We start from the raw sequence: 13,826 nt of genomic DNA, 5'->3' as shown, positions 1-13,826 counted from the left end.
TATTCAAATGCTCACCAGGTGATGTTGCGTTCGCATCCCAGCTTGGACGAAGGCCTATTCGTCTTTTACAATATTTTTTAACCCATTACTGTCCCACTTCTGTACAAGGGTCTCTTTATATATTTTCTAGCTTATGTAATTCCATTCATAATAGTTCTACGGAGTTTAGTAGCGTGTCCAGTATATGCCAAGAGGCTCACATCCTATTACATGGGACTAATATTGTTAATAGCGAAACGCGGTGGTCTCATACACTTACCTACACTTTTGAGCATAACAGTAATGTTATTATGAATTGATGTCTTTAGATATGTTCTTTAAAAAATATCCGGCTTATCAAAATCCAAGCTATATTCCCAATTTTGCATAGAAACTTTAATCCAAACCATTCTCTTCCTAGACGCTAATAGTTAACAATAACATTGTTATTACACCATCTGGTTCAAGATGAAAGTAAAAATGCTATACTAATAAAATTATAATACACCGTACATCAAACCAAACGGCCTCTAACTGTCGAAGTTTGATTTATTTTTAGAGAAACTACTTGAAATAATATACGAAAGTCTTTTGTTGTAAAGAAACTAAATTGGCGAAGAAACGTTTTTTGCTTAATTAATATAATGTATGAAGTTCTAAAGATTTTAATACACATATTAATATTTATGCTTAAGTTTTATATCCATAACGAAAAAAAATACTAGACTAAATAACATACTTGTTGACACACTAGTACAGATTTGGACGTATTAAAGAGATGAAAGTTTGTTTAATTTTCTTTTATTCACATAAAAATGTATAAAGATGGAATAAGATGAAAATTACTTTTACTCAGTGATAAATATACGGGCAGTAGCACCGCCGTCTGACTAGTTCGTACTGAAATGATGTGTATGATAACTTATACAAATTTCTTTCTACTTTTGAAAGATAAGGTATATCCAGAAATTGTGAAACTGGGTCTTAATCTTATAAAACGACTATTTACAATCATAAACAAAACGACACGAGCGGAGCCTAAACTATATGAAAGAAATAAAATATGTTAGTTTATTCATACTATATTTAATACACACGACAGTATAGACATTTATTATTCCAACTTCGTTTCTAGTAAATTAATATTTAACACATACAACGAAAAGACATTTAAACGCTTACACATCAAAAATTCATCATTTCTAGTAAAAGAAAATGACTAATAAACTGAACATCGTAAATCAAAATCACTAGTAAAACTATTCAGAAACACATAAATCTATACTAATCTACCTACATATATACTAATATTATAAAGCTGACGAGTTTGTTTGTTTGATTGTTTGATTGTTTGATTGTTTGATTGTTTGATTGTTTGATTGTTTGATTGTTTGTTTGTTTGTTTGTTTGAGCGCGCTAATCTCAGGAACTTCTGGTCCGATTTGAAAAATTATTTCGGTGTTAGATAGCCCATTTATCGAGGAAGGCTATAGGTTATATCATATCATCACGCTACAACCAATAGGAACAGAACAGCAGTAAAAAACGGGGAACATACGACCCATTCTCTTTTGTGACGCAAGCGAAGTTGCGCGGGTCAGCTAGTACACTATAATTTATTTTACAAATAGATTAGAACACGTTTGATCGTATTAAAGTATAGATTAATATCAATCTTCGCTATCAAATCATACTGTATACAGAACATGATTAATCGCTCTACTAAATTAGTTTTCAAGGTCTAGAGCAACTGAAGTTCAGCCACAGGTGTAATTTTCAGTCATTCACCCTTTGAAATCAATATGGGAAGTTGTAATAAAACTAAGTTGTGTGGCTTGGTATAAATATTTAAGTCATTTTATCTTTTTAATTTTAAGTACAGTCAAAAGCAAAAATATATGTAAACGGTCACTTTTGCAACGGCATTTTTATCAATGGAAAAAGTAAAATAAAATAGTAAAATTACTGTAATTTATTAAGTTTGATGTAATATAGTAGCTATAACATAATACCAATAATTTATTTGATATTTTCTTACAAAAAAGGACGATTAAAATTGTGACAATAGGTATTTAGATATTTTTACTGACTGACTGTACTTTTACCCGTGCATTAAAACATTAATTTGTAAATTATTGACTTTTCGTACAATCTAATTGAAAATGTACACCTTTCAGAATGTTAAATTTTGCGATTGGAGTTAGTAATAAAAATAAACCCTACAAACCTATTTTCTTTTTTGAAATATTTTAATACCTACCATGTCGGCTCAGTTTTAATTCTCACAATCTAATATCTTATTTCCATCTTATCTACACATCACGTTTGTATTTGACCTCATCTACATAATATGCTAGAGATTGACCTCATTTCTTCTCAGAAATATCTTCCTCACTTATTCTCTAATTCAAATTCTTCTCAAGGTTTCCAAAATCAATTTAAAAGTTCCCACAACGTGCTTATTTATATTTAGCGTCGTATCAAAGTTTTTACACACACGAAGTTGTTCACAAAAGAAATTGTTTGATTTAGGCCACTGTTTTCAACTCACGTTTCACTTTTATAAAGTCCTTTTTTGTCATAAATAATTGTAAAAGTTCAAATTAGCCTAGAATTTCCAAACGTCAACTATTTTAGTTTTATTTTAGCAAAATTTATAAAAACACAAAGTTATCGAAATAAAGTTTTCAGTCTACAAGTTAAGCTAATGCTTGATTGTTGATTGACTATCTTGTAAAGGAAAAAAATATAATCAAACACTTTTTCTACCGTATTGTAGCTCAGCTTTTCAAATCCCCATTTTCAAAAATAAACATAAATTTTTCTTCCATCCGTTTACCTCACCACACGTCTTAAATATTTATCAACCAACTTTATTCGTACGAAGTTTTAAAGTCATTGACACCAACACTACTAATAATATCATAACACTGTCTGTGTGTGTATCTAATTGGTCTGCGAATCCGACATCAGACGTGACGATTAGTGTTAGAACCTTCTTAGAAGTAATCTACAACATCTCTACATTCACTTCTCTGGATTAGTTCGTAAAAATGTGAGGTTCGTGCTTCGTGTAGTTATTATAATATCATCTAGGTATCTTGAGCTTTACGAAGATTTTCTTTGCGTAATATTTTAATTATATGCGTATAATAGTTTTTAATTGAAATTTCGTAACTAATTATAATAACTACCTCTGTGGCGCGATCGGTTGGATTCGACTACTGATCATGGGCTTTGAATTCGATTCCCAAGTCCAGCAAATGGCTATACGTATTGTCTAATTTATATTAGAATGTTTCTAAAACATAACTCAGAGTTTGATATCGTGCGCGATAAATACATAACATAGTAAATGGCGAAATGGGGGTAGATATTCATATCTCTACCTAGGCCTTCGGGTGTAATGGGCATGATATTTTGAATGTATGCATAATATGATTAAAAAAAATTACTTGCTTGCTTGGGATTATTCTAATATGATGTAAAACCATCGTACGTTTCATAAGTTCAAATGCCTAGAAGCACACAAAACTACTGGAACAATTTCATCGAGAAATGGCAAATGCAAGCTCGACTGTTTTCTTGTTTGACTGTTTAGAATGCAACTGACGTTGAAATATCTAGGTCGCTTGTAGATTCTAATAAAACTTTGAAATCGAGACACTCAGACTTTATTTTCCCTCTTTGAAAAGGTGATATCGTGACAATTTCTTTTATAAGCATATAAACATAGGATAAAACGTATAACTAATCCCAGAACAAAACGAAACAAAATGATCTTTTTTTCCTCGGGTAAAAGTAAAAATAAATACATTTGAACTACTCCAGCACTCAGTGAAAGTGCCACAAATACTGTAAAATAATAAATTGAAAAGTGTATCTAATAAATACGCTATGAATCGCAATAAGGATCCGAATTATGAACCTCAGTAAAACAACTTAAAAAGAGACATAACATATGACCACTGCTAAAAATAGACAAGGACATAAAACTAAACTTGCTAGCTACAAATAAAACCACAGTTTTATAGTTCCTCGGCACTTAAGCTTACAGTTCTTTAGAACAAAATATACTAGAGCACTGAATATAACAATTTAAAGCATTAGAATGTAACTCACGATCTTTCGCCTAGAATTCTGCATTACGCTATTCGTATTAAAGTTGAGCCAGCTCTTTCGACTTCCATTTTCTTTTAGACTTCCGTATTTTATGTATGTACTTATATAACTTACGACTTGACATTTACTGTGGCTTTCCGCCTGTTCTATGGCAGAAATTAGTTCAAAGATACAGTTTTGCTTTAGTTGGTATTTGTGTTTGAGCATTCAGCATGCTAGCACATTTATTTATATGTATAACAATTTTTTGTGAAAGTAGCACAAAATTGTACAGTTATACAAACACAAAATCAAAATATGCTCTTCGCTCTGTGGTCCGTTTAACATTAGTTATTCCTCTTACGTGCCCCTGATTTATATATTCGAAAATATTAAGGAAAAATAATTGATGATACAAATCATTCGATTTCAAGTTACCGTTTGGTTATTAAATTATGTAATAACACGTTTTGATGCTATTTTTAAGTATTTCATATACCTCAGCTTTTACCTTTAGATTTACCATTCGTGATCAAGTATTTAATTTAAAATCATATTTTCATTTTTACAAAATCTTCGTTAAAGAAAAATCACACCACGGGATAATGTATTATAAAATTCAGTGCATAAGCTGTATTAACTTCAAGCAAGTATCAAGCTTCGCTGCCTTTTTCAGTTTCCAAAACCAACATTGTAAGTTAGTGTTCAGTCATAAACTTAGACTGAACGTTTCAGTTTTAGGAAGTTCAAGTTAGAGCAAGTTGACTTTAAGTTCCTTGCTTTAAGAAGCTTACTTAGCGTCGTTGGTAATGATAAAGTATGCACGTGACTTCATTTATAATTTGTTAGATAGAATATATTATCTTGATATCGAATTTTGCACTGATTCTTTAATGGCGTTTCCAGTTTCTATCTACTACGATAACAGTCGTTAAGCCACGTCAAAGACCTTCGGGCGGTTAAAAGACTTTTGACACTAGGTTGACCACTAATCAAACGATAAAGAAGAAAGCTTATGAGTAAGTTTTGGATAACCTATGTATATCTGCTAGATATAGTGACATCAAGATTTTTAAAACAGCTGACATTCTATCTGATAAGCTACCTCAAATTTCCCCCGTTTCACTTCTGTATATGAGTAAGTTAGAAGTGGCCTTAATCTATTGCTGAACAAAAAGATTTTCTTAAAATAATATGACTGTAACCTATACTGGATTCTGGATTGTTAAGATAATTCGTCAACCTAACAACTTTTTTCAAATCAGTTCTACCTTTGAGCCCGGACTGATTGTAGATTAAAATTCATAGATGGATTCATCTACAGAATATAGAGTAGAACATCCAAATTGAAATATTTTTTATTTACAGACCCATTTACAAAGTTACTCTTTTCATCAAAACCACACTCCTATACAAATTATTCACCAACAATTCAAAATATTTATGAAACAACTTTCAAATAAGTTTCGTATAAAATGCGAGTTTGTTCCCTATTGGATGAACTTTTGAATTAAATTGAGAGCTTTCTTCTGTATTTGGTGCACTTAACAATATTGTTGTTTCACTGTCTGCGGAATATCGTCTTCTTCATAATGTGTAGCTAATTAATTAATTTGGAAATATTTGTTGTTTAGATGTATTTTGGTATTATTTGTTTTCTTTAAAGTTTGAGTTGAGGTTTCAAAGACTGTTTCGCTGAGATGTCGCGCGCATCGATGTGACGTCAGGAACAAAATGTGTTCCTATAATTTTCTGCTGTTATATGTACATTGCTCGGTAAATAACGAAAAGGGCTTTTCAGAGTATGTGTAGTTAACAAGCGTAGTGACTATAACCAAACGTTTATGTTTGACGAGAAATCTGAATATGGATATAGAAAGCGAAATACAGACTATTAGAATTTTAGCCACATTCGTACATCTTTGTCATCTCGAAAGGTCCAAAGCGTGGCTTAGACACATGTAATTCGTTAACTATCATTAAACTGTATTAAATACTAGCTGACCCGCGCAACTTCGCTTGCGTCACATATAAGAGAATGCGGCATAGTTTTCCCCGTTTTTGTAAAATTTTTCATTGCTTCTCCGCTCCTAATGGCCGTAGCGTGATGTTATATAACCTATAGCCTTCATCGATAAATGGGCTATCTAACACTGAAAGAATGTTTCAAATCGGACCAGTAGTTACTGAGATTAGCGCGTTCAAACAAACAAACAAACAATCAAACAAACAAACTCTTCAGCTTTATAATATTAGTATAGATAGATAATCCTCCAAATAATCCTTAAGTGAATTACAAAGCATTACAGAAACAAAGACCGAAATAAGACAAGTTTAAATAATTCGAAGTTACTTTGCGTTAAAACTTTAGAATGGAATTAAGAGGTTCGTCGCCACAATTCTGTTGCACTTAACGAGGTTGTTCATTCAGACGACGCTTTTGTTTTGTTTCTTCACAACTATTCATTCTATAAGATTTTTATACTAAGGCCTGAATATATACAATATAGATGGGTATTGTTATTAAATTGTCTCCATGTTAAGCTTATTTTTAGTCGTTTCAGAAATTAAAAATATACGAAAAACACGATATTGTATGGGGACCACTTTTTTTTTCTTTAATTCTAGTATTTGTTTTTATAGTGGCAACAAAACTAGATAATTTGTGAAAATTTTAGCTTCGTATTACGGTTTATGAGATACAGCCTGGTGACAGGGTGACATACGGACAGACAGCGGACGGTTCCGTTTTTACTTTTTAGGTACGGAACTCTCAAGTTAGCACCTTACTTGAACTTTGTAATATTATGATAATGATTTCTAAACATTGTTTTAAGTGACGCAATACAAATGTTCTTCTACAATTGTCACAAGAATACTAAGTTGTTGTCACAAAGCTGTGATTTATTCTCGTGCGACTAACTTTCGTCAAACTTTAGATCGCCTACAGGCGTCTTAGCGTTTGTTATTGTAACTTCACGGTAAAATGAAACAGATTTATGTTAAAGATAAAACTTATTGCTTAAGTAGGAAGCTTCCTTAAAAGACTAATTTATCAAACAGCCTTTAGCATCTATTTTTAGAGTCATACTAATCTTTATATATATAATTCTTCTGTAAGTGTGTATGTCACTGAACTTCTCTTAAACGACTGGACCGATTTTGATGAAATTTTTGTGTGTGTTCAAGGGGATCTGAGAATGGTTTAGATTCACAATTTTGTCCGCTGGACAATGTCTTTTAATTATTTTTTACAAATTAAAGACGTGTAGACAGGACAACGTCTGTCGGGTCCGCTAGTACATTTATAAATTCATACTCACTAAAATTCGACATCTCAAAATCGAAATGAAATCAGTAATGAATTTAAATCAAATACTAGTCTGTCAAAATAAATTAGGTGGATTTACTGCCAGTTCAGAAAGCAAGGAGAAAAACTGGCAACAAGCTCCTGGCCACTCATTTTAAATAAAAAACTAATTGAGAAACAATTTTCTCAATAATCAATACACACAGAGACTAACACAACTAAACATCATAACTTTTAAACTCTCGCGTTGCATGTTTAATGTATAATAGAATACGGGAATTAACGCGAACACGCATTTTACCTTAAAATGCCTAACGTTTCGGCGCAGTCAGCATGCAGTCAGTATTCTATTATACAACTAAACATAATTTAATTTAGTTCCGTTTTCCACTTCCATAAACTAAGATACGACTTATTAAATAATGCACATCACGTTTGACATTCTATTATCGAAAACAAGACACCTATTACGTGGGAGTGACCTAGATTTAATTAGACATAATTCATATTTCAACAAGGTATTCGAAGAAAACGATGCACAATACATGGAATATGCCAAAGCGACCGCAAATGCTAGTATAACATAATTGGCAAGCTCAGTTTGTTAACTTAATACGTTAGGGTCACTACACATATTCGGTTCAGCATTAATCGGCCTAGCCGTCCACAAAACCGAATATGTGTAGATGAATGTTCGGGAAAAATGCTTGACATCGCTGCTCCTGGATGTTTTAATCGAAGGTTAACCAATAGTCATTAAATTAGTACTTGTAAAAGCTTCATTTAAATGCTCAGGCTATGTTATTTTACTTTAGTAGTTAGTTAGTTTAGTAAATAATTTTAAAAGAATCGTGACGTCACTACACCGCATATCTAAACCAAAATTTGTAAAAAACTAACTTAATTGACTGGTAATCAAGTACTTTATTACTCGAAGTCAAGAATTGCTTCGAGTCAGTTTTGTGTTACATAAATATAGCCGAACTGAACGTGACGAACCGAAAATGTGTTTAGCAATTAACGACTTTAAACTGTCGCGAATAACTGTCGCGACCCGTGGCAATAAAACCTCTCGTCTGTGGATGTCAAAATTATACACATCCCCTTGTCTGTGGAGCCGATTTAGTGGGTTCGATCCGACAAACCGATCCGTCCGTGTGAATCGTGTCATGTGTGTAGCAAGCCTTACATTAGATACAGAACATGTCTGGTCTGATACAGAGGACAGATGCTCACGGATTAAGAGATTGCTCTCACGAGGTTTTGTTTCAGCACTTACTTACAGGAACGAGATTGTGTTTTATTGCTTTTTTGTAGAGCGGTGTTAGTACGAGGTGTTTGGTTGTAAAGGATCTTAATAGTGTAGGTAGAATGTTTAAATTTATAGTCGTTTTCTGTTAGAACAATGTGATTTTTGGTTTACTAAATAAGAAGGTAACTGCCACAGTAATTGAAATTATAGTAGCTTTTTACTGAACGTAACTTACTAATACTTTATTAAGTTCTTAAGTGCACAGGTTAAAACATTTTATCTATGTATTAAAAAATTGAACTCAAGGAGAGGTAATTTTATCACATTATTTCAAATTTCAATAAACCCATTTATATTAATATAAAAAATAACGGGGGTATACACTTAATGACATCATCAACACAAACTATATCATTTCCTTGTAAAAAGTCCAAAAAATACCTTCCCCATGTCAAAACAATTGACTTCTGACACAAAGTCAATCGATCATTCACTTCACTAAACAAACAATATACATCTGACAGGTCGAGTGGTCTCCTAAAATGCACGAATACTTAAAGGTTACCTTCTCAAGGGAAAGACCCATGTCTATGAACTATATTGAGATGTCAAACAAGAAATACAACTAATTCCTAGGAGAATGGAGGTAAAAAGTGGTTAGTGTAGGAATTGGGAAAACTTTTTAGTTAGCCTAAAATAATTTCGAATAATAGTCTTCTTTTTCTTCTTATTGTATGGTTAGTGGTCAACCTAGTGTCAAAGTTGTTCAAGCCGCCCGAAAGGCCTTTGACATGGCTTAACGACTGTTATCTTAGTAGACAACAACAGTCTTTTTACGTGCCTTTTGAAGCACAGAGACGCCCAGACATTATGCGGTTACCCATTTATAGAACGACCGCCAACGTTTGCTGTGTTATAAATTAATTAATTTTATGTGGAAAAAAAACATCCATAAACCAAATATGCATCTATAAAATTAAATACGGTACTAAAAACTTGTAAAGGTATCCGAATCTGACACTTAATATTTAAGAATTGATTGTAGCATATATGTATTTTTATACTCCCTTTTACAAAAGACTTCCGTCTTTAATGTTGTTCTGAACAAAATAAAATATATTGCGCTCAATAAAATCATCAAATTGGATAAAATTCGTACAACGTCACTTTCAGTATCGTATTACTTATTACATTACTTACTCATATGAGAGAGAATGATCTTAAATAAGACGCATTGCGTGAAAGCCTTCAAGATGAAAGATTGGGATAAAAGTACTATTACAGGCTAAGATCTGTGACCTAATTCATACTTATATATGGATAAAACATATTATGTTTGTGTGTTTGTTTCCTTGTCTTTTTATGACGTTAGAGTGACTGGGTTGTGATTATATTTAATGCTGACCATAGACGGTCAAGGATACTTACTCAAGTCTGATAAGTGATGCTAGGAAGGAAGAGAACATGGGCAACTTTTTTATGGTTCCATATTAAACAATGAACTCTTATAATTTCCCTACGTCTGTCTGTCTGTCTGAATTTAGTCGGAAAGTAGTAGATTTTTTATTTTATTTTGGACTCTTTAACGACAACCGTTAGTTAAAATTTTGAAGTTTTCAATCGCAAGAAGATAATTTTGAATATAAAAATAATTTGCTTTAGCCAGTGACTATGGTCGTGGGTGGTCACGAGATAAAGAAAGTTGTAAATTACTTCAATAACAATTGAATGTAGCTCAATTATTTCAAATAATCACTACCTACGACGTAGTAATTCTGTCATTAGTTTATATCGCGTACAGTCGCCAACATTAATTTGGACATAGCAAAAAAATATAAATTATTAAAAAAATCTTAATTAAGTTTACTTTGAACCCTAGAATCAACAAGTAAATCGTGACAACAAATACTTGTTAAAATACTCAGCATATTTAAAAATGACTATTTAAGATTATTTTTGAAAAATACGGCAGAAAAAAATTTTCTTTCTCAAAGGCTTCCTTCAGCAAGGACAATGATAAATATTTTTTTTATTATTTATCCAATAATATTTACAATACATGTTTTTTCATTAAATCAATAAAAAGACGATAGCACTTATTGTTTTAAAAGACATTCTTACAAGATTTTTCTACGTTAGCAATTGTTCTACACTTGACTGTACAACCAATATTAATTTCACATTCCAGCCGCGTTAATGTATTCACATGACGTGAATCGGAATCAATAAATCTCTAACTGTTTAATTGTTTTAAACAAATGGTTGCATTTGGCAACACTGACAGCCATTAAAGATGTTACGTACATTTAATTTTCGAAAGAAAACTGTTTTTTGAGACAGATTTACTATTGCGCTTGTTTTGATATTGATGTAGACGGTTCTATAAAAATTGATAAAAAAATAAATATGGTGAATGTGTCTGAATTTTATTGATGGAAGCTTGATCTCTGTATATATAAATATTATTTTTATACATACGTATTACGTATAGATATTATTATTATGTGTTTAGGTTTCTGAAATATTTAAATTATAATTTAAATCAAAATATTGAAATTATAAAAACTAATTTTTCATACAATATAATAATAACTAGGACCTGAATTAATGGAACAGTTTTTTTTTATTAATTAAGCGAAGTTTATGTTCATACATTTTTTATTTATTTTTAATGTAATTTATCTGAAGAGGGGACTTAAGTTATAATTACCTCAAAACGACCTTCATATAATTGTTAAAATAAAAAATAAAAATACATACATACCTCGATTTTTATATTAATATTTCTCCTTTTTGATAAATTTAATTAAATCTTAATCACAAAAAACCTAAATTTAATAACTTTACCACTTTTATACCTAATAATTTACTTCACTAAATACAACACTTTCCAATTTAATTTATTTCTGTCAAAAAAAGATCCGAAAAACTCTGAAAATTATTTAATAATTCTAAATCACTTAACCCTTCAAAGTTCACTACACAAAAGAACTTTTAATTCCGAACTCTTTTACTTTCATTCGTGAAACTTTCGTGACGTCATCAGCACTCGCGGTGCGTGCAGCCTGACGCAAAGTTCGCGTACGACTGAAAGCTTTCCCTGAAACTTGTTTATCATAATGTTGTTCATCTATGGGTGACTTGTTCAGATTTAATAGTGATGTTATTTTAAATGTATGGTCTTTTTAGGGCTGAAATTTTGAATGTGATTTGATGAGTTTTGTATTACTTTTTAATTTTAGTTCTTGTTTTTGAATAAAATTGGGCTTGTTTTCAGCGGGAGTTGAAGAAAGGTGTATATTTAAGACACTCGTCGTCTTCTTGTTATTTAGATTTAGATATGTAAGCATTTGTAGTTTTTTGTGATTTTGATTAAAATATTTGTTTATGTGATGTTATAATAATAATGATAGATTCGTGAATAAGATGTATAGTAATAATTATTATTCGTGAATAAGCGAGTTTGGACTTTTTGCTTTCATGAAATGGAAATTTAACGATTTATGTTGCAATCGTAAACTCAAGGTCTTATAAAATTTTAAAACGAACACGTTCAACGTAATTATTTCACGTGCGTTATAAAAGCTTTAAAAAGAGAAAAAATAATGCAAAATAACTACTAGTTTTATAATTACTAAAGTACCTAATAACAATCTAGATTTGTAATTAAATTAACAAATTTTGAATACATTTATTATTGTGCAATTTTGATATCAAAGCCAAAATTACTCAATTCTCGTTCAGCTTAGGCTCGTAGGTAACTACGGTACTCGAAGGGATTAAGTTGTACAGTGCAAGTGTGCAACTATGGACGGTAACGGTCGGAGATTTAACGTAAACCTGCGTACGACGCTTACACTTGACGGACAAAGGCAACGTGGCTTATGTATGCTGTAATATCTTTGCTAAAATGTGTGTGTTATTATGAGATTGAATCGAACAACAATCGGGTGACTTGCAACAGGAACAGAACTGACCATTTTTAATGTTATAATTATGAAATCTAAATGTGACTGTCTTTTAATCTTTGATTATTATTAATTTTGATGATATTAAAAATATAGATTGTTTTAACAAATGTTTAAATAGAGAATATGTCCGTAATCTTTAAACGTTTTTGTTATACAATATAAAATTGGATTTCTTACTTTTCGGCGCATGTTACACTGGTTGCAAGCTGACTATTGGTATAATATTTTAAAATAATTAGTAGGACTATGAAAGTAAAATAAAATTAATTAAATAATTTTATCATTCGTATTATTTATTTACATTTCAGTTTTTAGAATCGTACCACAAAGACTTCACTTTCCTAAAATGGTTAACAAATTAATACTATATAACAAACTTAACACACGATCAAACATTTCACTACCCTCAACTACCCTCATTTAGCTACAACCTCTAATAAAAAACCAACATACACGCTGGCATTTCCCACAATGGGAGAGAATTCATCGATATTCAATAGAAATATTAACGATTAATGAACGCTAAGGTATAAATGAGGGCTGTAGGCCTTTGTGCGATATCAATTGATGGTACACAAATGTTTGTGTAGGACCGACAATGTTATAATAGAATAACTGTATATTTGGGTGAAAGTTAATATAAAAAATGTTATTAGTGATTTATGAATTTTTTTTTATTTATAAAATTTCGTCGGAGGTATAAATATTTGTTTCCAGAAACATGACTGAATTCTGAAGTCCGTATTTTCTTTCTCTTTCTTTCTTTCTTTCTCGTTAAGTGTTAAGAAGAAAAATTGAGTCAAATAATAAGTATAATATGTTTTAATTAAAAATATAAACTAACTGTGCGCAAAAGTTTTGTAGTCTCTGAAGAGCCAGACCTACCTCTGGGTCGCTCATTTCTCGTATCAGTATATTTTTTTAGTTACTTAATGAGATATATATTCTAATTTAATAATAATAATATATTTTTACCAGACACACTCACTATACCTACTTACCTATTAACGTGAAATTTTTTAATGCCAAGAAGTTGAGAAGTAAGTGAATAAATACTAAAAAAACCTTTTCACATAAACGCCAAATACGCAGAAAATTCTCAAAGCTACAAAATAAACGTATAAGTAAATAAATCACGTAACCAAAGATGATTATATAATAAATCTCATCGTACGTTTAATTAATTCAATATATTATTTACAAGGGAACGGTA

At 31.1% G+C, this 13,826-nt stretch overlaps 1 protein-coding gene across 2 annotated transcripts in view; it reads right to left on the bottom strand.

Annotated features, from left to right (window-relative positions):
- The window catches only part of LOC142973220 (neuropeptide FF receptor 1-like), a 185,048-nt gene extending 173,336 nt beyond the window's left edge, over window positions 1–11,712 (bottom strand). For both annotated transcript variants that reach the window (XM_076114855.1, XM_076114856.1), the window contains exon 1: window positions 11,407–11,712. The gene's annotated coding sequence lies outside the window, so the exon portion shown is untranslated. The remainder of the gene's footprint in view (window positions 1–11,406) is intronic.
- Between the last annotated feature and the right edge of the window lie 2,114 nt (window positions 11,713–13,826).

Source organism: Anticarsia gemmatalis, chromosome 5, assembly GCF_050436995.1.
Source record: "Anticarsia gemmatalis isolate Benzon Research Colony breed Stoneville strain chromosome 5, ilAntGemm2 primary, whole genome shotgun sequence".
Classification (NCBI taxonomy): Eukaryota; Metazoa; Arthropoda; class Insecta; order Lepidoptera; family Erebidae; genus Anticarsia; species Anticarsia gemmatalis.
Note: the sequence above shows the minus strand (reverse complement) of the source record. Positions and strands in the feature narration are given on the sequence as shown.